Source organism: Hoplias malabaricus, chromosome 16 (genome assembly GCF_029633855.1).
Source record: "Hoplias malabaricus isolate fHopMal1 chromosome 16, fHopMal1.hap1, whole genome shotgun sequence".
Classification (NCBI taxonomy): domain Eukaryota; kingdom Metazoa; phylum Chordata; class Actinopteri; order Characiformes; family Erythrinidae; genus Hoplias; species Hoplias malabaricus.
The window spans coordinates 9792209-9815766 of record NC_089815.1 but is presented as its reverse complement, the minus strand read 5'-3'; the positions used below and the strand labels follow the sequence as shown (position 1 = coordinate 9815766).

At 40.0% G+C, this 23558-nt stretch overlaps 1 protein-coding gene across 1 annotated transcript in view; it reads right to left on the bottom strand.

The window, feature by feature from the left end:
* The window catches only part of sox6 (SRY-box transcription factor 6), a 150574-nt gene extending 138261 nt beyond the window's left edge, over positions 1 to 12313 (bottom strand). The window contains exons 1-2 of the mRNA XM_066647123.1: positions 12142 to 12313; positions 9194 to 9322 (exon numbers count right to left, since the gene is read on the bottom strand). The gene's annotated coding sequence lies outside the window, so the exon portion shown is untranslated. The remainder of the gene's footprint in view (positions 1 to 9193; positions 9323 to 12141) is intronic.
* Positions 12314 to 23558: the final 11245 nt, after the last annotated feature.

Below are 23558 nucleotides of genomic sequence, written 5' to 3'. Positions count from 1 at the left end.
TGCGGTTGCACGGCAGTCTGGAAGACGCATACCTCGTTACGGGAGTAAGCGGAGAGAAAGAAAGAAAGAGAGAGAGAGAGAGAGAGAGAGAGAGAGAGAGAGAGAGAGAGAGAGAGAGAGAGAGAAAACCCTTCACATAATACTTCTGCTTGCCTTTTCCATTTGAATATTCATCCAGTTTCCACGTCCCCCAAGAAACTCTTCTAATCAGAGTCACTTCCCCTTTAATCATGGGGGCTGTAATTATGTTCTGATAAAGCTTTTTAGCGCACTCCTCGGTGTCACTCACATAAGCTGAGGCATGGAATGCCATACTAAGAGCTTGAAGCTTCGGAGATATGGATCCTGCCAGGCGGGGGCATTCATGCTCATTGATAATATCACGGGTCCCAACACGCCAACACAGCCACAGTGGCTTTACAATGAGCAGGTCCAGGGATCAACAATGACTCCAACAGTCTCAGCTACAGCTCTTCTGCTTCCCTCTGATGTTTGGTAATTGTTTAAAACCTGAATGGAAATGGCAGAGTTCCTTTTTTTCCCCTGCATGCCAAAAAAGAGCCCTGTGTAGCACTTTCCTTTTCTGCTTTTCTCTTTCTAAGTCTGTCCAATGCCGGGCTTAAAGGAAAAAGGCTCATTGGGTTTCCATGTTCATCTTGGAAGAGTTTGGCGTCAGGGATGATCGCTGACCACAAGTTGATAATGATGACGATTTAATTAGAAGCCTCTCTGTGGTCTGGAGGAGGCCCAAACTCCTCCACCCTGCAGATGGTGACCAATAAATTTAGCTACGCTGAGGAAGAGGAGGGCCATTTCTTCCCTACCCCCCCACCCCCCCTTCTGCCACCACCTCAGCCCTGCCTCTAACCAGAGACATAGAGCGTTCTTCCCCTGTGACATCTCGCCGCAGGACTTTTCATCTCTCACACAAGCATGCACACACACATATAAGGCGAGCACACCAACTGCTCTTTGTAGGGGCCTTGTTGAAATATAGTGACTATGCTTATATAATGTTGAAATAATGGTCTCGTAGCCAGACTGATGAAAAGGCCTGGGAGGAGAGAGCTGGTCTCAAGGTAGCTACAGGATTAGGAGAACTGCTGTGCACTTAGAAGCCCCCAAATAGGAACGTGCTACAAAAGCAGAGGTTCATGGACTCAAGTCATGGACTGGGAGACATTCACTCTTGCACATAGCAAATGTTTTATTTGCATCTCAGAGGACCCAAGGGGTTCAGTTTTGCTCTGTGTCATAGTTTCAGTTTCTTTCCTGGTAGAGATCTTACAACCAAGTCACTTTCAGCATGTGGCCAGCGGCAGACTGTGACAGGACAACTCGCACAGTGGAAAAAAGCTGGGGAGTCTGCCAGGAACCCCCTTAAATACCCACCCCTCCACACACACACACACACTGTTTCAGCTCTCTCTGGAGTTTATATGTTCCTGTACACTTGGTAGAATGACTTGTACTTTGTATGCTATACGTGGGTGTCCGGCGTGTGCCAGTGGCTATCCTTTAAGGCTGTCAAAGAGGCTCTCAGGGAATGCACGGGAGGCAAAACCACAAAGTTTCCTCCATTATTTCAACAGATTTTTTTTTCCTTTTGAAAAAAACAGAAAAAAAAACTCTTTAACCGTTACATTTCTCTTGCTCAGAGACTTTCCAGCAGACGCAAGCTGCTCTCTGAAACATGGTGCTATGGCACCGTGGCTCCTCAAAAGAAATAAATGAGGACCTGAAATTATAGTCCTAGACCTTTCCACTGTGAAGAGGTAGTTCGAAAAACTAATGAAAAAGTGGACGCATTTTTAATTCAATAGCAGTTTGTTTTCCATTCTCTGTGCCAAAGCAAAAATGATCACATTTTCCAACTTGGCTTTTTTTTTTTCTATAGTGTGGTTTAAATGCGCTGGCAAAACCAGACACAGGGAGAGAGAAGAAAAAAAAACGCCGCCGCACTGGTAAATTCATGTCTCTTTGTTGGGAGGAAACCATTTAAACCTGTGTAAGCTTGCTGTCCAGCATCTCTCTAAGGCCCAGTGGGCACACGCAAAAAAGAAAAATAAATAAATAAAAAAACAAGTAAGCATTTGTTGCATGTCCTAATTGCAATGCTTGAAGAGTACAATTCAAGCTGCGCATTTAAAATAAATAAATAATTAAAACATTTACAACTATTTGATACTGACTGGGGGGGAACGGTAGTGTTGCAGTCACACAGCTCCAGGGACCTGGAGGTTGGGGGTTCAAGTCCCACTCCGGGTGACTGTCTGTGGGGAGTTTCATGTGTTCTCCCAGTGTCCACAGCGGTTTCCTCCGGGTGCTTTGGTTTCCATCCACGGTCCAAAACGCACGTTGGTAGGTGGACTGGTGACTCAAAAGTGTCCGTAGGTGTGGCTGTGTGAGTGAATGTGTGACCCTGTGAAGGACTGGCACCGCCTCCAGAGCGTGTCCCTGCCTTGTGCCCAGTGATTCTGGGTAAGCTCCCACCGTGACCCTGAACTGGATAAGCGGTTACAGACAATGAATGAATGAATGAAACTGACTGCAATTAAATCATAACTGAAACAATTTACAAATAACAAGAAATTTTATGTAGTTCATGAAAATTGAAAAAAGTAAAAGCCAAAAAAAAAAAAACATACTTCTGATGCTTTACGTCACTGTTACCTAGTTCTGAATCCGGCAACAGTAGCGCCAAAGTGGCATGCTTAGTGGTTTTAGTCACACCTCCTATTGCTTTAGGGCTAGTGGACAGGCACGTGGCACAGTTACGACCCATTCACAAAAACACACACAATGCCTCTCACATTACAATGAAATAACTCTAATATCATCATTTGTGGAGCCTCACATGAAGACACGCCAATTTCCTACACTCGCACACATTGCATCATCCTTCATCGCCACCCGCCTCCTCATCAAAGCCCGTTCACGAGCAGCTCCATAACTGCAGTCAAGTGCTTTTTCTCCAAACCATCTGCCTGTTTTCTACACAGCCCAGAGAAAAATGTAATGTCAGCGGGTCAGCGTCCACCTATGGTCAAGAAACAGGCGCTTTCGCTGCTTATTTCAGAACGAACGAGTAAAGAGAGAGAGAGAGAGAGAAAGAGAGAGAGAGAGAGAGAGAGAGAGAGAGAGAGAGCAGCACTTGTGGTTGGATCTGCTGAAGCCATTTTCTCATGACGCACACACAGAAAGCAAAAACCCTGTAAAAACTGAGAGTCAGTGTAAATAATCATGGAATAAGGAAACAAAAGAGCTGGTTTTGGAAGACCAGAGCTATTTCAGCTTAACTACTGTCAGAACTACAGCCACAGAATTCCACCCTCCCTTTTCCACCCTCTTTTGTCACTTTAATTTGTTTTTGGCATTATGTATCCTGAGTTTCCACACAAGAAAACTGTGGGTAATGTGATTTTGGCATAATATCCTCCAACTTTTCCATATAATGTGCCTTTTGCACATGTGCCTCAGTAGCTTCAATGAGAGTGGACCATGATAACAATATGTTGCCTCTCACCACTTTTGCCACCAGCTACTGGTTTCTCAGTAGAAAAAGAGCAAAGGCACATTCTAAGAATTTATTAACGAACAACAATGGCCTTTTCTTCTTCCTTTCACATAACAGAAAAGTCCCTCAAAATTCAAAGGACCTTTTTGTCTCATGGGAAACTTTCACAGTTCGGTGTGAAAATTACTCAGATACTGCATTTACACAAGTGTGTTTGGGTATGACTTGTAAAATGTGAAATACGGGCCTTTTAAGCAAGTCCACAGACTGATATACTGTGAGCCAGGATAAAGACATTAAAACAAACTGGGAACACAATCTACACATCTACAGGTGACTCTACATATTGTAACAGAAACTAAAGGCAAGGCTCAGGGGAACTGGGCACTCCATCATGTTAGCCTGACTAATTTCAGCGCCGTAGTGTTGCCCTGTAAATCAGAGGTGACACATCCTGATAGATTAATTACTGACCCCTAACTGGCTTCTTGTAAAGTTAGTGATCCATCAAGTTGTGACAGACTCGCAATGAGTGGAGATGACACAAAAACTTGCCAATGTGCCCCAGTATGCATACAAAGTTACAACTAGACCGCTGCTGGTCATCTTCTTTGTTAAGACCTGAAGGTTAAGACCCACCTAAATGGGCCGTAAATAAGCCCTGCTTTACTAGCTAACGCATACACGGTGTTTGAAGGCATTATTTCATTTGATACCACCACTTTTGTGATACCACAAAGCATTTAGCAGAGCAGGTTGTTGTATGTTCATGCAGATTTTTACAAGGCAGTTTGAAAAGCAATTTGGGACCTGGGTTGCATTTTTGAAATTCAATAGGCAAGCGTACGCTTTTATTTCTTTTTTATGAAATATAATACTTGAACCGCAATTATCACAAAAAACTACACAAGTAACTGTATGAAAATACTGAACTTACATTTCATGAGAGTGTCAAGGCTTGCACTTAGGACTGGAGAATAGTGCACCAATTACCATTAGACATTCCTAAGATACTTCAGGCCTGTTCAGTCTTCATGTCTTAGATAGAATGATGACAGGATAACTCTAAAAAATCTTTCTTCCTGCCAAAAGAGACTACAGAAGAATACAAAAAATATTCCCTCAACAATCATCACTGTATTTCACTGACTATTTGAATGGATTAGCTTGTAATAGCCACGAAGGCCCAAGGTGGCGATAGCCCAGTGGAACAGTTAAAACCAAACACTGTGTCACAAGGCTTTATGAGCAATATTATGGTCAGCCTGCCGGGATCTCACTTTACACTCCGGCAAGACAGATTCGAAGAGGAGCAAGACATCCACAGAGGCAGAGTCTACAAAAGACTCAACACTATCCCAGTAATAAACAGTTAACTGCGTCCAAACGGCTCGGCAACATTCGCTATTAAACGAGTCGTGCAAGGCAGGGTGCATGAGAGAGGGGAAAAAGGCCCAGACACACAAATACACTCACACTTTCAAGGCGACAACAATAAAGAGCGATGGAGGCCCGGTCATAAACTCAGCCTTCATATCAAAAGAAGGATTCCTATCATTTATTCATGCACCAATTAAAGGTTAAACACATGGCAGAGCCAGCGTTCGGGAGAGCAGCTGGGGAGAGAGCGGAGCGAGACGGGAGGCCACAACAAGCAGGTTAGGAAAAAGCAAACTAACTTTGTCTTGAAATGGTTTTGGCTGCGGGACAAGCTCTCCGCAAAAGAGCACAGACTGGCATAAACATTTGTACAAAATTATAAGTGCATTTGGAGACGCATGCGGCAGTCAACCGCCTGCACACTGCTCTCTGCGCGCTCGCTCTCTCCCCCCCACGGCAAACCCTCGGCCTCTGTGAACAGAAGCACGCGCTAGTGTGTGTGAGTGTGTATAAGTGAGAGGAGCAAAGAAAGAAAGAGAAATACAGATACAGAGAAAGACACAGAGACAGAGACTGAGAGAGAGAGAGAGTACGAGGCTCCAAACCACTGCATTTTAATTACTGCCAGTCTCCACACTGCTCTGCTTTGATATGGAAATGACCTCAGAATCTTTATATGCACCACAGAAATCTTCCTCTGATTCATAAAAGCAATGAGCTACACCAGAGCCTACACCTGATAACGCTGACAGGGAGACCCCCGTCCAATTTATTCTAAATATTGATGTGAGCAAGTGGACAAGACGGAAACAAAAAGAAGATTACTACACTTTAAAAATCAGGAATCACCCTTATAAACATGTGTTTGCCTACATCTAATTCCACTTAGTTCACTAGCTGACACTTTGACCAAAGATGTGTTTTCGTGTGACAAATACAAAGAAGGGCTCTATTTTTACATCAGTACATTCTGTAACACGGCTAATATTGTGACGTGCAGAGACGGGTGGAGTGGGGAGGGGGACCCCAGCCTCCGGTCGGGTCAAATCAGAGTGCAAAGCTTTTCTTTCAGTGGTTCCTAGTACCGCTGTGGGCCACAGGTGCAGAAGCTTGTCTAGTGCTGGGCAAAGGATGCACTATTAATTTTCCCAACGACAGCCAAAGAAATCAAAGGCCATGTTCAATTTTCTACTCTCCAGTCTGAACTCGAGGGGGGACAGGGGGATTACACACTACAAACAACAAAACAAAAAAAAACAACAACAATGAAAGCTCTTAGAAAGGAACAATCCGTTTCAGTGCAGACTGTGTTTAAATGACATGCCAAGCTTCACTGCAAGGTTACAAGCGCTCCTGTGCTGTAAACTCAGTGTCGCTGTGTTTTTTTTTTTTTTTCAGAAGCAAGACTGCAATTTGGGTGTGTTGTTAAGCCATAGATAAGTATAGGCTGCCTAATTTCAACTTGCAATAGGGGAAAGAAATACTTAAGCCCTGGAGCTAAAAGTCCATGCACGACCAAAAGTCTTTGCATTCATTATCCTTCATTTTATTGTTGCGCTGGAATTACAACTTTGATTTATTTATTTTTTTTTTCGATCTACAAGGTTGACATCCCTGACCCCAGGTTCATGTAAATCACTGGGTTTTATGAGAGTGGGAGCCCAGGGTGGTGGAGGATTCAAGCTAATGTCAGCACACTGCCCTCTTTGAAGATGACAATGGATTTGTAATCTCTCTCACCTAAATGAAATGCTGAATCATTTTCTATAAAGCATGGTGAAACTGAATAAAATGACACTGAACCTCACTCCATATGAGAGCAAGGACAGAAATAGACTGTTCATTACAATTCCCTCTGCATCATATTTCAGGTTCAGCCTTAAGAGAACTGAAAATGAAAAATAAAACATATGAAACAGGCAATATGTCATGGACATATATGTATCTTAAAATGAATGTGGCCAGTGCCATTTCTATATTTTATTTTATTTTTTGCACTAATTAATTACATGAAAAGCCAGCTAATGTTGCTGCAATTAAAAAGTGTGGCAAAACTTTAATAATGCATTCCAGAAACTTGAGACTTGAGACCACAAAAGAAAAGGAGGGGGGAAGAAAAAAAAAAACAGCTTCCTAATGAACATGTTGCCATCGGTTTTGATCATTGTTGAAATATTCCACAGCAAATTAGCTAACGCTTAAAGACAGATGTCACAACATGTGCTGCTGCACTTCTCCCTCTCCCAGCTTTCCTCCCCTACGGCTGGCGCGCGCCTTACCTTTACCAGACCTGCTGTTGTTTACCTCCGCTGGTGTTTATCATTAGGGCGCTGCTGGCACTGTTCTAACGTTGCACAAGGCGACACACAGAGGTGGTAGATCCACACCAGGGCATCTTCAAACTGCCCAGACACAGTCCACACTACAGCAACAATACACCTGATCCAGTCCTTCAGAACCACCCTGAACTGTGCTGTGGACAACCAGTACAAAAAGTCCAATCTGATCCAATGATGAATGCCTTTGAACGTGAGACACTACTGCATCCCCCTCGCTCAGCAGTCTGCTGTACGCATTTAAAATGATATTTCAGACAAGAAAACTATAATCAGTCTGAAGACTATAAGGTTTTTAAAGCACCAAATAATGCTTTTAAAATGTAACAGTTTGAAACAGTATTTCTAGCATGTGGAGAAAAGCAATGTTTCTATTCATATTCAGACAAGTAATATAATCTTACTGGAAAAGAATTCAGTTTTTAAGGATATTATCCATGGATAAACTAGTTACAGGATGAAGACGGCTATAAAACTCCACCAAGAAATTCCACTACAATTACCTTTCAGTGCACAGAAGTATACCTTGCTGCATTTAAAAATTAATTATAAAATAAATAAAAACAGGGAATTAACACAAATGAGTCAATATAATTATATATGTTTGTCTTATAAAGACAAGCAAACAAACAAATAAAAAACAAGCAAATACCTAGACACTGATAAACATGCGGGAAGATCTAAACAGAACACACTGAGTGCAAAATAAGAAATGACTGATGGAAGAGAATAATTTAAAGTTTATTTACTGGCCAGATTTTCAGGGCTGATAATGCATTCGATTTATGCCAACCATGCTGTTCCAGAAGCACCCATCAACATTCAATTCACTAAGCGAGGACAGTGTTATATCCACCATAACCTGCATGTACCATTTAAAATAACCCATTAAGAGCCATCTGAACGCTTGACTGACACAGAACATAGTACTCTCGTCGTGCATTCAGCTGAGATCATTCTGACAATCTCACAGTCTGGCAGCAGCAGTGGCACATATATTTAAAGCACAAATTCACTTCAATCTCTTTGCTTACAAAACAAAAAGCAACAAAGGACTGTTATCATTTTCAACTTATGGACACCTCACATCTGCTGATTTGATCCTCTCTGAAACGTTCGCACCAGTCCAGCTATGCCGAGCTAAGTCCACCTAATCCTGAACAAGTTTCATTTTATTCTGTCCTTCTGTAGAAAGAAACTAAAAGGATAAAACACAGTCAAACGCAAAATGTTGTGCACGCCTGGTCAAACGGCATGTTTTCATACACATCATCTACAGAGAATATACTTTCTGCACATTTTACTGCAGTTATGATGTGGTTCTATAAATTTTAAAAAACATAAACCATATTTAAAAAAAATATTGATTTCAGTAAACTGTTAAACTGACAAAAACTAATTATACACTGAAAAATATGTATATATAAATATCCTATTTAACTTTGTTCTAGAGATTTATTAATCATTTTTAGCCTTATTTCTAAATCAGAAATCCATAAAATCAATTAAATGTATCATATTATTTGAATATTATAAAACAAGAGTGATTAATACATTTGCAAGACTGTAGGGAACAGCTGGACACTTCTATTGATACAACAGCTGGACACTTCTATTGATTGGATTATCTGCCACATAACATTTCTACACGAGTTTATATATATATATGTGTGTGTGTGTGTGTGTGTGTTATTTACACACGTTATGATTTTCAGGTGAAGACAAGACAAATAAATGCACGAGCTGGACGTAAACCGACACAAACATCCTGAGGCGGGGAAAATGAGTTTAAGCCTCCTGTTTCTAAAAAGTTTTAGCCACCATAACACGGCCGTGTGTTATTAAACGGAATGACGGTTAAAGCCACCGGAAAGGGGAGAGAAAGAGTGAGAGAGTGTGTGTGTGTGTGTGTGTGAGTGAGAGGGAGAGAGAGAGAGAGACTTCACAGCGCTCCACTTACTGGCAGCATAAGCGGCGGCGGCGGAGCGACGGCTCTCTGTCGGATCCGGTCACAGATACAAGAGGCTGCGCGCGGAACACACACGCGCGCGCACACACTAAGGCTCCTCCCCACAGTCCACGAGCACACCTGCGAAAAAACACACGCGAGCCAAATTAGCCGCTTTAGCATCTTATTCATGTCAAGACTGAAAAATGACATTACATTTGCGTGGACTGAGAAAATGTTCGCCTTTCTGAGGAATATGTGAAGTGAAAATATTTTAATGCTTTAATTTTCCATTTTAAATAAGATGAATGGATCACTTTACCTTAGAATTACACCCTAAAAACAGGCATTTAAACGCCTTGGGGGCTCTATGAAAGAAAATGTCTCTGTTAAGGAAACGGCTCTGTAACTGTTACTGATTGTGGTCTTAAGTCAAAAAACGCTTTGTGCCATGAGTTTAAGAAACGTTTTTAGCAGTTGTGTACGTGTGTGTGTGTGTGTGTGTGTGTGGGGGGGGTATTTATTTATATATATATATATATATATATATGTCAATTCTAACGTTGTAAAATTTAAAATTTGTTTGTATGTATGTATATATATATATCGTGTGTGTGTGTGCGCTACGTTTGTGAATTGTTTGCTTGTCCGTCTGAAGAGTTAGCAGAGTGCTGTGGAAGAGGCAGTAGTGAATGATGAAGTGAATCTCTATTGAGAGTCCCAGACAGTGCTGCACATCCGTGTATAGCAGTGAGGACAATGTGCTGAATGGGCAGTCTAATTATAAACGTGCCATTTGGACTTAGCGTTGGGCTCCGGTGGCACCTTACCTTATGAGGGGAACTTCCACTCCTAGCTAAACAGCAACTGTTCAAAACAAAATGCCATTACGGGATCAGCTTCAGCCCAACAGAGGGACGAGCCGAGGAGGAGGGAGGGGGATTGTTTTTCAAACAGCCCCTCTCTCATTTAAGACAAGAAAGTATTATTAGACACCGGCTTATTCTTAAAAGACTGGACACAATTTCTGAGAGGAGAAAAAAAGACAAACAAGGGAAGCAAAAAAAAAAAAGAGCGCAGTTAAGCTGTGTTTAATTAAGGTGTCAGATTGCACCCCTCCAGGAGAACGACAAGGCTTTTGTTTCCTTTTTTGGGTTTAGGGTATTTTTAATGTGTATTCATTTTTTATGAGTGGGAAAACGGAAAGGCATCTTTTTCAACTTCACAAAGTGTGAAAATTAGGATACTTAAGGTGGTAATAGAATAAAAGTCCTATCACACTTTCTCCCCGTGAAGGAGTTTGTATGATGTGGGACTCAGCTGAGTCTGCATTCACTCCAACGGTGTTTAAAAGGCCTATAAATTCCGAAATACACCCGTATGCGATGGTGCTTATTAAAATATTATCGCCTCGTGTCCAGCAGCGAAAAGCGCTTATCTATGTGTTTGAGTGCGTGTGCTTTTGGGGGAACACCCTGCAGATGATGAGCTATCTCTTTCACACACACAAAGTTCACACACACACACACACACTTGCTTGTCCTCTTAATACCTTTAACAAGAGGAGTGTGTAGAAATCTCAAAAGCACCTGTTTATGAGTATGTATTTTTAAAAAGTCTAAACGTGAACTAATGTTTGTTCCTGAAAAAACTAACTAAAAGGTAACTGGAAAAGTATCTTTAAAAAAAATATATATATATTTTACTTATTGTTTTTTCTTTCTAATAATCCTGCAATTTATTGAGAATTTTTTTTACCATGAATCCCTCATGTTAATCTATTTTTATAAGCGAATTATATAATAATGATCATCATGTTCATTTATTATTATTATTATTATTATTATTATTATTATTATTAACCCACAATTAAAACTACGAGGACACATATGAGGTTGCTAGTTTGCTGGAGTTCACTTACTTTCCGAGCTTTATCGCAGGGCGTTTCGGAGCAGCTTCCTTTTTTTCACACTAAATAAGAAGAGGCTGAAAGAAGCCCTGCCTGTCCAACTTGTGTATTGTCTCTAAATGGACCGGCCTTTGGATGAGCGCTTCATTTTAATTTATGGCTTATGCATTCTTCTAAGGTCAGCCTGAGTGACCCCGGGCGAAAGTGAACTCGGGGAGGATTTCCACACTCATAAAGCACACTCTCACTGTCTCTGAAGGAAAAGAAGCAGATGCGTAATTTGATCAATAAAAAACCTTCTGAACTGAAGGACTGGTATATACTTATTTTTTCTGGATGAACTAACTTGAAAGGTGTCGGAACCGTGTTTGCTGTTGAGCCCCGTCTTTGGCAACGAACAGTACCGCTGTGTGGACACAAGTGAAATTGCTTCCTACTGTAAAGGGGGTCTTCAGCGCAGCCTCTTTACTGAGACTTAAGAATGTAACCTGTATTTTTTTCCCCAAATGTTTTTAACACATTGAATATGAGACGTTCGTGTGCGCGCACGCTGGACTTAGTTAGCTCTATTACTTAGCTATTTTGGATCTTTTTAAACGGGTTGCTTCTGGAAGGGCTGTGAATGAGTCTCTCGCTGTCTGCTAGAAGAGAAGCAACCGAACGTGCTTAACACAAGCGCTCAAACTTCGGCTAACTTTTGACTATTCTTGAGTGCTCCGCGAAGTATTAGCATATCCATTTGGAAACTCCGGGAGCTCCTACAGCGCATGGCTTAATAAAGCGTTGAAAAAGAGTCTTGTCTAGGACCGTAAACACCAGAGAACGCGACAAGGCGCGAAAGAAGGACATAAACGTCAAAGGAATCAAAACAGAAATAAAACAAACAGTCGCGTCGCAAGAATCGCCGCTGTGACGTTGTCGTGGTAACCGTGAACTACAGATCCTAGATAGATAAGCAAAGCGATGATATTGCTACGTGTTGATATGAAAACACGTCTGTAAATGACCACAAGCATAAACAAGAGCTTAGAACTGAAAAAGAAAAGTTTACCTTTGACGTGAGCAGAGGGGTATGACACGTAAAACAACGTTCGTCCTCGCCGTATCCCGAGTCGAAAACAAGGCTCGCCGCGAATCTGAGAAGCGGCGAAGATGAGAAACTAAAATCTTCTTGTGTTTAGCGATCCCGTTGGCCGCGTTGGGAATCCCTCTCCGGCTACGGAAAGTTGCTCCCCTGTCAGGGAAGAAAAACAAACTGCTATAAACTAGTCGCAGTTTGTCTCCTTTCTTTCTCTCTCGCTCTCTGTCTCTCTCTGTCTCTCACTCAAGCGAGAGAAAGACGATGGTTACCGCTGTCAACCTTGGCAATCAATGCGAGCGGCCATGTCGTAAGTATTCAAAGCATTTCCCGTCGCGCAACATCAGAAAGTGAGTGAGTGGCCAGGGCATTGATCTGAGCAAGGCGAAAGAGGCAGGGCTCCCCCTCCCACACGAGGGATGCACGAGGGAAAGAGAGATACAGAGAGGGTGAGAGAGAATGCGAGTGTGGGAGAGAGAGAGAGAGAGAGAGAGAGAGAGAGAGAGAGAGAGAGAGAGAGAGAGAGAGAGAGAGAGAGAGAGAGAATAGGAGGCTTCAGTGGGGAGGGGTGAAGTAACCGGCGACTGTGGCCAAAGGGGGAAAAAACTGTTCAGTTGATGCGTTAACATTACCGATACAAGTGCCACGAGACCATTCCCTACAAAACAAGGGTATAGGCTTTTTATATATTATTATTATTTTCTTCTTTATACTTTTATTACATATTATTTGTTTTATTCTTAGCCATCTTTAGCAGCAATCCAGTCGAAAGTAAAAGTTCCAGGGATTATATGACAGTGCTGGGCACATTTTAGAGCGGCATTCGATCAAATTTAAATCAGAATTCGGTTAAAGCGACTCAGGCTGAAACAGAAAAGCGAGATTTCAACACTTCATAAACTTTTTTTTGTGGGTACATTCAAAGCTAAAGAAGCCACATTTTAAACCGACTACCTTTTCTTCCTCATTACGTAGGTGAAAGGATGAAATATATGGCAAACAGTCCAACGTTGTGTATGACCCAAAGGCGGGAAAATCTGGAGTTCTTCGTTCTGGGGTAAATATGTAAGGTGGTTGAAAGCAGCGTGTAACAACAAGTTCAAGTCCAGTGGATACTCTACTGTGGATATTTTCAAAACAAATATATATAGCCCATATAGTCTATATATATAGACTATACGGGGGCTTAGTTTGCACACCTATGTATCATTCAAAACCTAAAAGCAGTGTCCACTTTTGTAGCTACAGTTTGTAAGCAGCAGTGAACCTGAGGAATCCGTTGGGTCAGTGTCAATCAAAACACGTCGTTGCGGAGAGTTACAAACCTGTCGTGGTCTCATTAGATAGGATGATAAAGTGTCAAATTCTTACTTGATAAAAAATAAATATGGTATATATTAAATGGTAAGCTTATTAATCTAATCATGATTTTAAATGCTTCTCATTTTTATATTATCTTACCGAATGAATGAAGCAATTAACTAACGGTTGAAAGGATATCAACGGTTGATTGTTGTAAAATTGAAATAATATAAGTAATACTGTCATTTCGTTTAAAGAATAACTGGTAAATAATGAAAGTCTGAATCACTGATTTTTTTAACTAATCGAAGAGGATACATTTCCGGCTTTATAATAATGACAGTTATTGTTATTATTTTTTGTTATACCAATGACCTTTTATTAAATTAATACTTATAATCCGCTTTAGAAATGCATAATTGTTAATAAAATTCACTGACAGGCACTTAAGTTTGAAAGAAGTGCTTAAATTCCACTACTTCATTATCCAAATCCAAAACTGACAATTAAAAATTCCAAAAGAATAAACAGATTCGAATAAAAATAACGGTCTCTAACAACACACTAGTAATTCACCAGGAACTGGAAACTATTCCATATAAATAAATGAATATTGATTCCACGATATAGTTAACAGTCTGTAATAATTGGTGTAGCAGAATAAGAGACCACTAGGTTAAATCAACTTCACCCCTCTGGACTGGGGAATCAATGACAACACAAGTCAGAAGGATTAAAAAGAAATTAAATCTATAGTAATGAATTGCACAAATCAATCTAAAGCCAGTAGTATATTTTTGAAAATTTCCCTAGTCTTGGCATAAGTGGGCTATTTATTTAAACTTAGACACTGTAGACACAATATGAAAAAATACAATATGGTAATAGAATTAGGTACTTACAATTACAGGACAGATGCAGAAGAAAATGCTGTTTGTTAACAGAAGAGTCACACAGGGCTAAAGAGAGGGGAGAGGGGGAGGGAGGAATAGGGGGAGAAAACGAGAGAGAGAAAGAGAGAGAGAGAGAGAGAGAGAGAGAGAGGCAGATGAAGGGAGTATGTATGCTAGAATAGCTATCCTTTCACAACATCTCATCGCATCTGCTCGGGCTCTTGTCTGTCTTTCATTTTCACATTTTCACATTCCCTTTGTTCCTGAGAAAAATCATATCCACACGTCACATCTTCATCCCCAGATTCTATGTGCACCAAAAAGAGGATAAATTATTCAAGCAGAAGCATCGCCTTCAAGGCAGCAGCTTTTTTTTGCACTTGAAACTTTTCTCTCTCTCTCCCTCTCTCTCTCTCTCTCTCTCTCCCTCTCTCTCTCTCTCTCCCACTCTCTCTCTCTCTCTCTCTCTCTCTCTCTCTCTCTCTCTCTCTCTCTCTCTCTCTCTCTCACTCCGTAGAAGATGCTTTATCTGACACGAAAAAGATATCTCTGAAAAGTGCTGGACAACAATGAACGAGGTCAAAAGTTTCCGTTCATCATTTCTTTTGATGAACGCGTTTGGTCCATATTTCATTGAGGTAAACAGCAGCCTCAGAGCTCATTTTTTGTGATGCATTCAGACCAAGGCAAAGACTCCCGAGTACACTATTTTTGATGATTTATGATTTTTCTTAGGATTTGGCACAAGAGGAAGACGTGAACGTATTTACACTCGGAAGATTGTGAGCTGTTATTTCTTTATAATGTTACACTTTAAATGAGAGTACAGCCAATTTGTTTTAATAAATATACAAAAATCTTTTAGAGTATTTGGTTAAATTTTCGTCGAAATGACACTGAAAGCTGAGTAAAAAGGGGGCATTTAAGCGACCCGTACTTCAATAGTGCTTTATTTGGACTGCTGGCATCGTGAGTAGAGAGAAAGGTTGATCTATGGGACTCACACGCCACCTATCGGTCACTCTTGGAGCGACAGATTTGCCTTCATGTGTTAAGGAATGCTGTTGGAGCACATGAATTTATCCACAAACTGTCTAGGTGCATGGTAGATGGTTGAGGTTCTGATTTTTCTATGATATTTGGTGGATGCCTTCAATAATTAAGGCAGCAATTTTTGGCTTCCTGATTTAATTTACCCACAGTATTTTCAGTTATCAAAATCCTCAATAGCAGCTAAAAGTTCTTTAATTCTTCTAACACAGCCTTGTGTTATGGATTCAGGTACATTAACAAAAATGGGTTAAACAAATCATTGAGAATGTATGAGTGTAGTAGTAGCTTATGCAGCTACTTGGGTTCACAGTTTGTGTATTTACCAGTTTACATGGCAAATTAATTATAAATGCAGCTTTATTGATGCATTGTTTAACATGTGCTGTTTTTAATTGTAATATATGAGCTGGTTTGTGGTCAAATAAATATATTTACATTAAATTCCCTTGCCATTATTGTATATGTATTTTAAATGTTAATAAAACCTAGTTAGTTTTCCTGAATAGTATATATTCATCTGTTGTACTTAGATCTTATTGGAGTTTCTTTTGACTGTTTTCCAAATCTCTCCATCATTTGCATTGTCCAAATCAGTTGTATTTCTAGGGGACCAATCTGCTCTCGTATATTTTTGAATTATTTAAAAAAATGGAGGCCATTAGTAGTCTTTTAAGGACACAATTAATGCTGTGTGCACCACTGAGGCTGAGGTTTTAAAGCTTACAACTCTGGTCTGGAAGAATGTTCCCGTCCAGCTTGTTAGAGAAAGAGGCAGCACACATCACATTAGCATATCTTGAAATGCTTTGATACGTCACGAAATGCAAGCCTACTCTATTAATATTTCAAAGGGGTTTGCATAAAAATCAACATTTTTGTTACATTAAATTAACATGTGTTCTTCTCCCATTCTGCATGTTTAATTAGGATGCGCTCCTCTGTCAGAAGAAATATGGAGACCTCCATATGATTTGTCGTGATTACTTGAGAACCAGTGAACAACACTTCACAAATATATTTGCCTGGTACTTGGCAATGCCTTATATGGACTTTGCTTAGGAAAAGCTTCGTTTAATGACTTTGTGCATCTCAATAGCTAGAGACAGTCTATGCTGTTATGTATACAAGCATCACAGCTATGGACAACTGAAACTTGTGCTTGTAGTAAATATATCAGGCAAAAATGTTTATTTGGCATTGTTGCTTAAATAAAGCTACCTTGCAGATTTGTATAAAACCTTCAGATGAGAGAATGTACTCATTGTTCTTTGAACAAAAAAGATCATAAATTATGTTTACATCTATCTTCCTGTGCCCCCCAGCAAGTAATGCTTCATTCAATTCACTCAACAAGGCAACCATGGGCTGTTAATTCCTTTGAGCATTTTTAGCATTGCTAAAAGTGCTCATAAAAAAGGGAGAAAATGACAAACTGTAACCTATTATGTGGCAGGAAAAAAGAGGAAGAGAATGTCAGTGGTTGGAAAAACCAATTCATTATGACATTTTGTGTTGATTTGGAGACTTTATAAACATTTTAATTATAGATAATCACTATGCGGGAGGGACATGTGTGTAGCATATTTAATCTCTGAGATGAAATAATAATGCTGAAAACTAGCAGGCTGTTTGAAGTTGAATGGGCCAGAACACTATCGTTAGTCTGTCAGTGCAGTCAGTTAAAAGCCATTAAGAGGCAGCACAGAAGCCTGCCCTTCAATTAAATATCAACTCTCTTTCCAAAAATTATTAGGAAAAGTTCAATATAGTAGATATCATTTTACATCTGTTTTTCCACTCTCGCTTTGGGAGGAAAATGCACCTAATAAATCCTGTAATTTGGAGAATCCTCATTATCGAGGTATTTATGTGTGACGTAACAGGACACTGCTGGTACTGACATCTCCGTGAGCTTTGAGGGACGTATCGAGTCTGTGGTTGTACAGTTAAAAGCTTTAAAGGTAAATCAACCCTGTAGGAAATAATTGCTCATGTAATTTAGAAATCCGTTTCGGTCGCTCAGTACCTACTTGTAGCATGACACTGCAAACTGAAGTCTCTCACACAGTGACCTGGTTCAAATGATGCTTTTCAGTCACTGCATGAGGCAGCACAGAAAGACACTACATGCATACAACCACAGCACTTAATTATTCATGACTTCAGAGTTATGCAATTAAATTGCACATCATTTGCATACATGCAAATTTCTCGACTCCCAACTGGACCTGAAAAGTGGGACACCCTGTTCTCATTAGTTGACCTAAATCCCTTACTTGTTACTCCAAATTTCATTTCAATTTTTTTTAGGATCTAATATTTCCTTTCAAGTTAACAAGGATAATTTGATTAATTATGTCAAAGTAAGTGAATCTACAACCCCCTAATCACATAATGATGGAGATCTCCAGAATGTCATAGCTTAAATATAAAGCTATACATTATGTACATGTAATTAACTGTGTGTGTGTGTATAAAGCCATGCCTAAATTAGAGTTCTTAATTGATATTTTCATTGTAAGTATGAACCAGCTGATGAATAAATAATAAATAATTAGCTGCATATATTGTATGAAAATGTTCGGATGAATGGACCTATAGATATGAATCTAAATGATTTGCAAAATAGTGAGTTACATTAAGAAACATTATAAAGACAGCTTTTTCATCTGTAAACAATAAACTTTTTATAAATACACGTAATTCCAACATCAACAACATTTGGGTGATATGCATTTGTTCTAATGCTGTGAATTAGATAGCACCCTTATTTTGTACTATTTCGTGCTTGAAAAGATCGCAAACAACTGTGGGATATATTTTAAAAGGGACTTACTGCTTCTGAGGAGGCATAAGTAAAATGAAATGCAAAAGTCCTCACCAGGACGTCTGTTCAAATGCCTGCCTCCACTGATCATCTCAAACCAACCTCAGAGATGCCAGAGAAGCTGAAACAACATTCTGGGAAGTTTTTCTTTCCGGACCTGAATCTACTACCTTTTGTGAGCTCCTGGAATTTCATGTCTAACAACAAAGGTATCAGCAAAAGTAGGAAATTTCATCATAGACCATAGGATTTAAGATAAAACAAACTTGCATTGTTAACTCAGAATATTATGAAGGATCGCCATGTCTGCAATTACCTGAGTTCATGAACATTTATTAAGTAATTAATTTGGGTTTTACCATATTCATATTTAATCAAGTTAATCATTAAAGTGATGTCAAAACAAAGTACAATCACAAACATAGCGCCTGGAGATATATTACATGTTATATATGAGAAGAGATATATCCTGAGCATTTGTTTTATATTTTCCATTCAAAATGGCAATGAAAATGTTTTATGAGAATATGAGATTTGTGAGAAAGTTCTGTGAAAAAAATTGTTTTTTCAAAGTTATTTGTTTTTGCAAAATTCAATAAAAACAAGAATTTGTGAATTTGTTGATTCTATTGAGCCTTTATTTAATTACAAACAAATTTTAAGATTGCATTTTGTAAATATAAAGATTTTGTTGCCAGCAAAGCACACAAAAACATGAGAGGACTGACACAGTTCAGGGCAAGGTTGAAAACCACTGCTGAATGAGCATGGCATTTGAGTCCTCAGACAGAATCGCAGAAGAAACGGTTACACTACTGTGATAAATATGGCCACATGGGCTCAGGAGTTCTTCACAAAATCACTGCCATTTAACACAGTGTGCCACTACATCTGGAGATACTACCTAAACTCTACTGCACAGGGACAAAGCCATTCATCAGTTCTGTGTTGCAGAGTTCTCTGGGCCAAGCTCATCTCAGAAGGTGGAAAGAGGTGCACTGTGGTCAGATCATTTTCTGTTAAAATGGACACTGATTTTACTGCGCCAATGACAAAAGGGACCATCCAGATTCTTATTGGTAAAAAAGTGCAAAAGCCAGCATTTGTCATAGTGGGGGGGGGGGGGGGGGGGTGCTGCAGTGTCCACCACATGTGTAAAGATCCCATTAATGTGAAGACATATATTGAGATTTTAGAGAGACATATGCTGCCAAGGGGGATATTACATATTACTGGGATGTCTAGGTTATTTCAGCATGACAATGACTGGCTGCAATCAGCGATTGCTAAAATAGCATGGCTTTGTAGACACAGAGTGTGTGTACTGGATTTGCCTGCAGTCCAGATATTTCTCCTATAGTGAAAATCAGACAACGGTCACGCAGCTGAAGCCTTGTCAAGCACGAATGGGCAACATTTTCAACTTGAAGAAGTTTTAATATTTTAATTATGATTTAAAATTGTTGTAAAAATGAAAATGTGATGTAGGCGTTCAAATCAAAATGTGTTTATATTTACAAAATACAATCAGTTTGGTGAGTTAACAGTTTGTCAGTTAAATAAAGATTAAAGAGAAATATAAAATCAGAATGTAGTCCATCTGTTGCTGGACACACTTTGTTTGCCCCCTTTCACTCTGTTCTTTAATGCTCAGGACCATCAGAGCGCAAATATTACTTGGTTGGTGACAATGGACAGTGAGTGTAGAAAGAAAGAGGTGGCCATAATGTTGTTGACTGATGTGTATGTTGATTGATGTGTGTGTGTGTGTGTGTGTGTATTATAAATATATATATATATATATATATATATATATAACCAACGACTAACACTGGGTAAAAGGGTATAAAAGGGTAGGTAAATGTGTACTCATAAGACACAAAGCTCAAACAGAGAACGCTCTCACTGAACCTCTAGGTGAGCCTCATTAAATGCCTTCATCAATGATTAATTGGCAGTTTTTGCAAACACAGCAAGAAAATGCAGCCGGCACGTTTGGTATAAATGCCTCGAGACGGTGCTCTGCCTTAATTTGAAGTGAAAGGTGCAGCAAAGAGGCTTCCCCAAGTTAAAAGAATTGTTAGATCAAATGAGGGACTCAAGGGCATTTACCTCAGTCATGTTTACAAAAAGCCCAATTCACTGTAGGTATAGTAAATGCCAGGCATTTATGGAGTGTGAAAGCGTTTTATTGTTTCGTTGAACACAGCATTTTTACGTGCTTAAAGGTAATCATTTGTGTGTTGAGCTCTTATTTGTCTCCCTCTCATGTTCGATCTCTTGCTGTTTGAGGCTTCAATATAAGACACTGGCTTCTCTGAATCTCAACGTCTTTACTGTCGTATCAAACAAACAAAGACAGCTTGATGTTTCAGATCACAAGTAAATCTCTCCTCTGATATACAAAAGAATCTGGCAGTACTCAGAGGTATTTGCCTCCTACCGTCTCTCAGTTTTATCTATTCTTTTGTAAGATATGCAGGCGCCTGTATAAAAGATACACTCCATGATGCTGAGCAGTGCTTTTAATAATTCAACTTTTTCCTTATAAAAGTATGGATAATAAATCAATGGTGATAAAACAGCATACGATACCATTTTTGATTCAAAGTAGCTTTTGTATCAGATCCCTCGGCCTCCCTTAGGTGAATGCACAAGTTTGAAGGAACCGTGCCGTTTTGAAAGTGAACCGTCGAAACAACACATAGAGTCCTTAAACAGAGCAATTGTGTGCCTTTGAATAAAAGGCACCCGACTACACCAGAAATAATGAATTTCTAATGGCATGCCTTAATGCTGCTTGTTCGGAGCCTGCTGTGCATTTCATTGTTCAACACTGATAGCAGTGTGCACATGAAATTCAGAAGCGGAGAAGCTTCACTGATGGTGCCATGAGGTGGAGAACAGGGAAAAGGGGAGCCAAGATGAAGCATGGTGGATGTTGAGTATAAAGCCCTGCACCAATGGACCCCATTAGCGCACATTTATTTCTTTATGTGATCTGTCTTGAACCCAGTGCCCAGCAGTGGCCCTCATTATGAATATAACACAAAATAATCCACACTGAATTAATACAATTTTCATAAAAAGAGGCAGCAAGTCTCTCAGAAATACTGAATATTAACGCAAAGCAATGAAACATTAATTAGAATGAATATTATTCAACAATAGTAGGTATCTAAGAAGGAGAGAGCTGTGAGCCAGTAGACAGACGTATCGTACATTTATTCCTTCTGCAAGTCTCAATACTATGGTCTGACAAAACTAAAAATAGCATTATTAAGGTGCAGTTATCAGACATCAAGTTAAATCAATAGCTTTCAGGTAACTCATCTCTGACATTCATCTTATAAACAGCAGATTTAAATGCATCCATAAGGACAAGGTGGAGATTACCCTTGAACCCTTTAACTTCAGATGGAATCTTTGTTGCGCTTCAGCTCTGTGTCTGGACGTTTCTCCTCTGGTTTTTACTTTAGTGCCACAGCTGTGCACAAGGCCTTCACTTCCTCTAGGGCTTGACTTTTTGTCAGCTCTTATCAGGAATGCAAGAGGCAGAGCCTCAAGTTAAAGCCTTCAAACTCACACTCATAAGCTTTAACCACTCAAGATGATGGTGAACGGGTCCTGAGTTCAGACTGGTTTCCTCAGCTCAAGTTTCACCACTGAACTGGTGGCCTCTGGGGAATGGAGTCATTTCAGGCGCTCCCCAAAAAGCATCTCCGCGAGTCACAATGTGACAAATTTATGGAGACGTGGGGAAATGCTGCACTTCACACTAATTAATTCAGTCGTTCCTAGACATTTAGTTAACAGTCGCCATTAATTCACCAGAGAGTATTTAGGCAGAGAAACCCCCCCCCCCCCCCACCCTAGTCCATGTCAATATTGACAAATGGCCTATACTAAACTGTAAATTTAATAGTAATGTTTGGCAGCTCTGCAAGTACAAACGGCTGAGGCATTGTAGACTGTCACCACAGTTCTAGGGACGGTTTCTTCGCAATCACAGAGATGAATGCACGAAACTGTACTTTTCCAATCTTCTCAAGGTGACATTCTTTCGCTCACATGAAGGACATTGACAGTATTCAAAATTCAAATGCAACACCTCCCAACCCCCCCCCCCCACTTCACTTTCAAGGAAATTTCATTTTGCCTCCCTGCCTATTCATAAATGACTTGATTAAAGTCATGAATACAATGGCATTTGTGATGTGACGGCCCATTGAAATTTCATCACAGTGCAAATACTGAAATTGAATAAGAACAAAGATAATATTTTTCTGCCCAATGCCACTGACTCCTTGGTCTATGGCGCCTTAGCACAAAGCAACAAGTTGCTTATATACTTTTCATTGGAGCTCACCTCTTTGAATTGGAGTGAAACATTCCGTAAAGGATTAATGTGTTAGTCACTCTGCGCGTTTAACAGAACAGCACAGAATTAGCATAATGGAGGCTTTTTGCATTCTCTTTGAAGTTCTGCAGTGTGGAATAACAGATGTATATGAACCAGCAGCCAAACATCGATAAATGGAAATGCCACAATTCTCAGCGGATGGGCCTGGGTGGATTTCTGCAGGAGGAGGGGAAAAAAAGCAGCCAGTTTATTGCAAAATAAGCAGAAAAGCGGATGTGATCAGACTCTTATGCCCACCAGGAGCACACACACACACACACACACACATCACACACTGCGGAGTCCGCCTCTCACTTCACCTAATCAGACGCAGTGAGATGTGGCAACTCCTACTCTGTGGAGCAGTGGGAGGTGCGCCGTGTCTTGCAGGTGCTTTCAAAGAACAAGACGCAGCAGAGGAGAGCCTGTAATTACTCCCCAATTACAGATAAAGATCTCACATGGGGCATGAAACACAAAGTAGCCCAACAGCCTCGCAGGCCGGCTCTCGGTGAAAAGCTCCCACTGAAGTAAACATCGCCACTAAAGGAATCTGCCACAATGCCAATAATGGTCACTTTAAAAAATGTTTTTTAATGGTTCCCATGTGCAGGACTATAGCTACATAACAGATCAATAAAAAGAGCTTCATGACAACCAGTGGAGTTAATATGTATAAAAAAAAAAATCCACATCTATGTACTGCTGATTGCCAAGCATGTTGCAGGCTAATACTATCAACCTTCACAGTGGATGGTACAGAGATGGGGAATTAAAAATGCCCTTTTAAACTGAGAACCTTTGAACTAAAGAAACATTTCAATAACGTCTTTTCACCCTCACTACCTTTATTTTTGTATTCCAAGTTCACCTCTGTCAGTTGAATTCTCTTTAGAAATAAATGTAAAGAGGT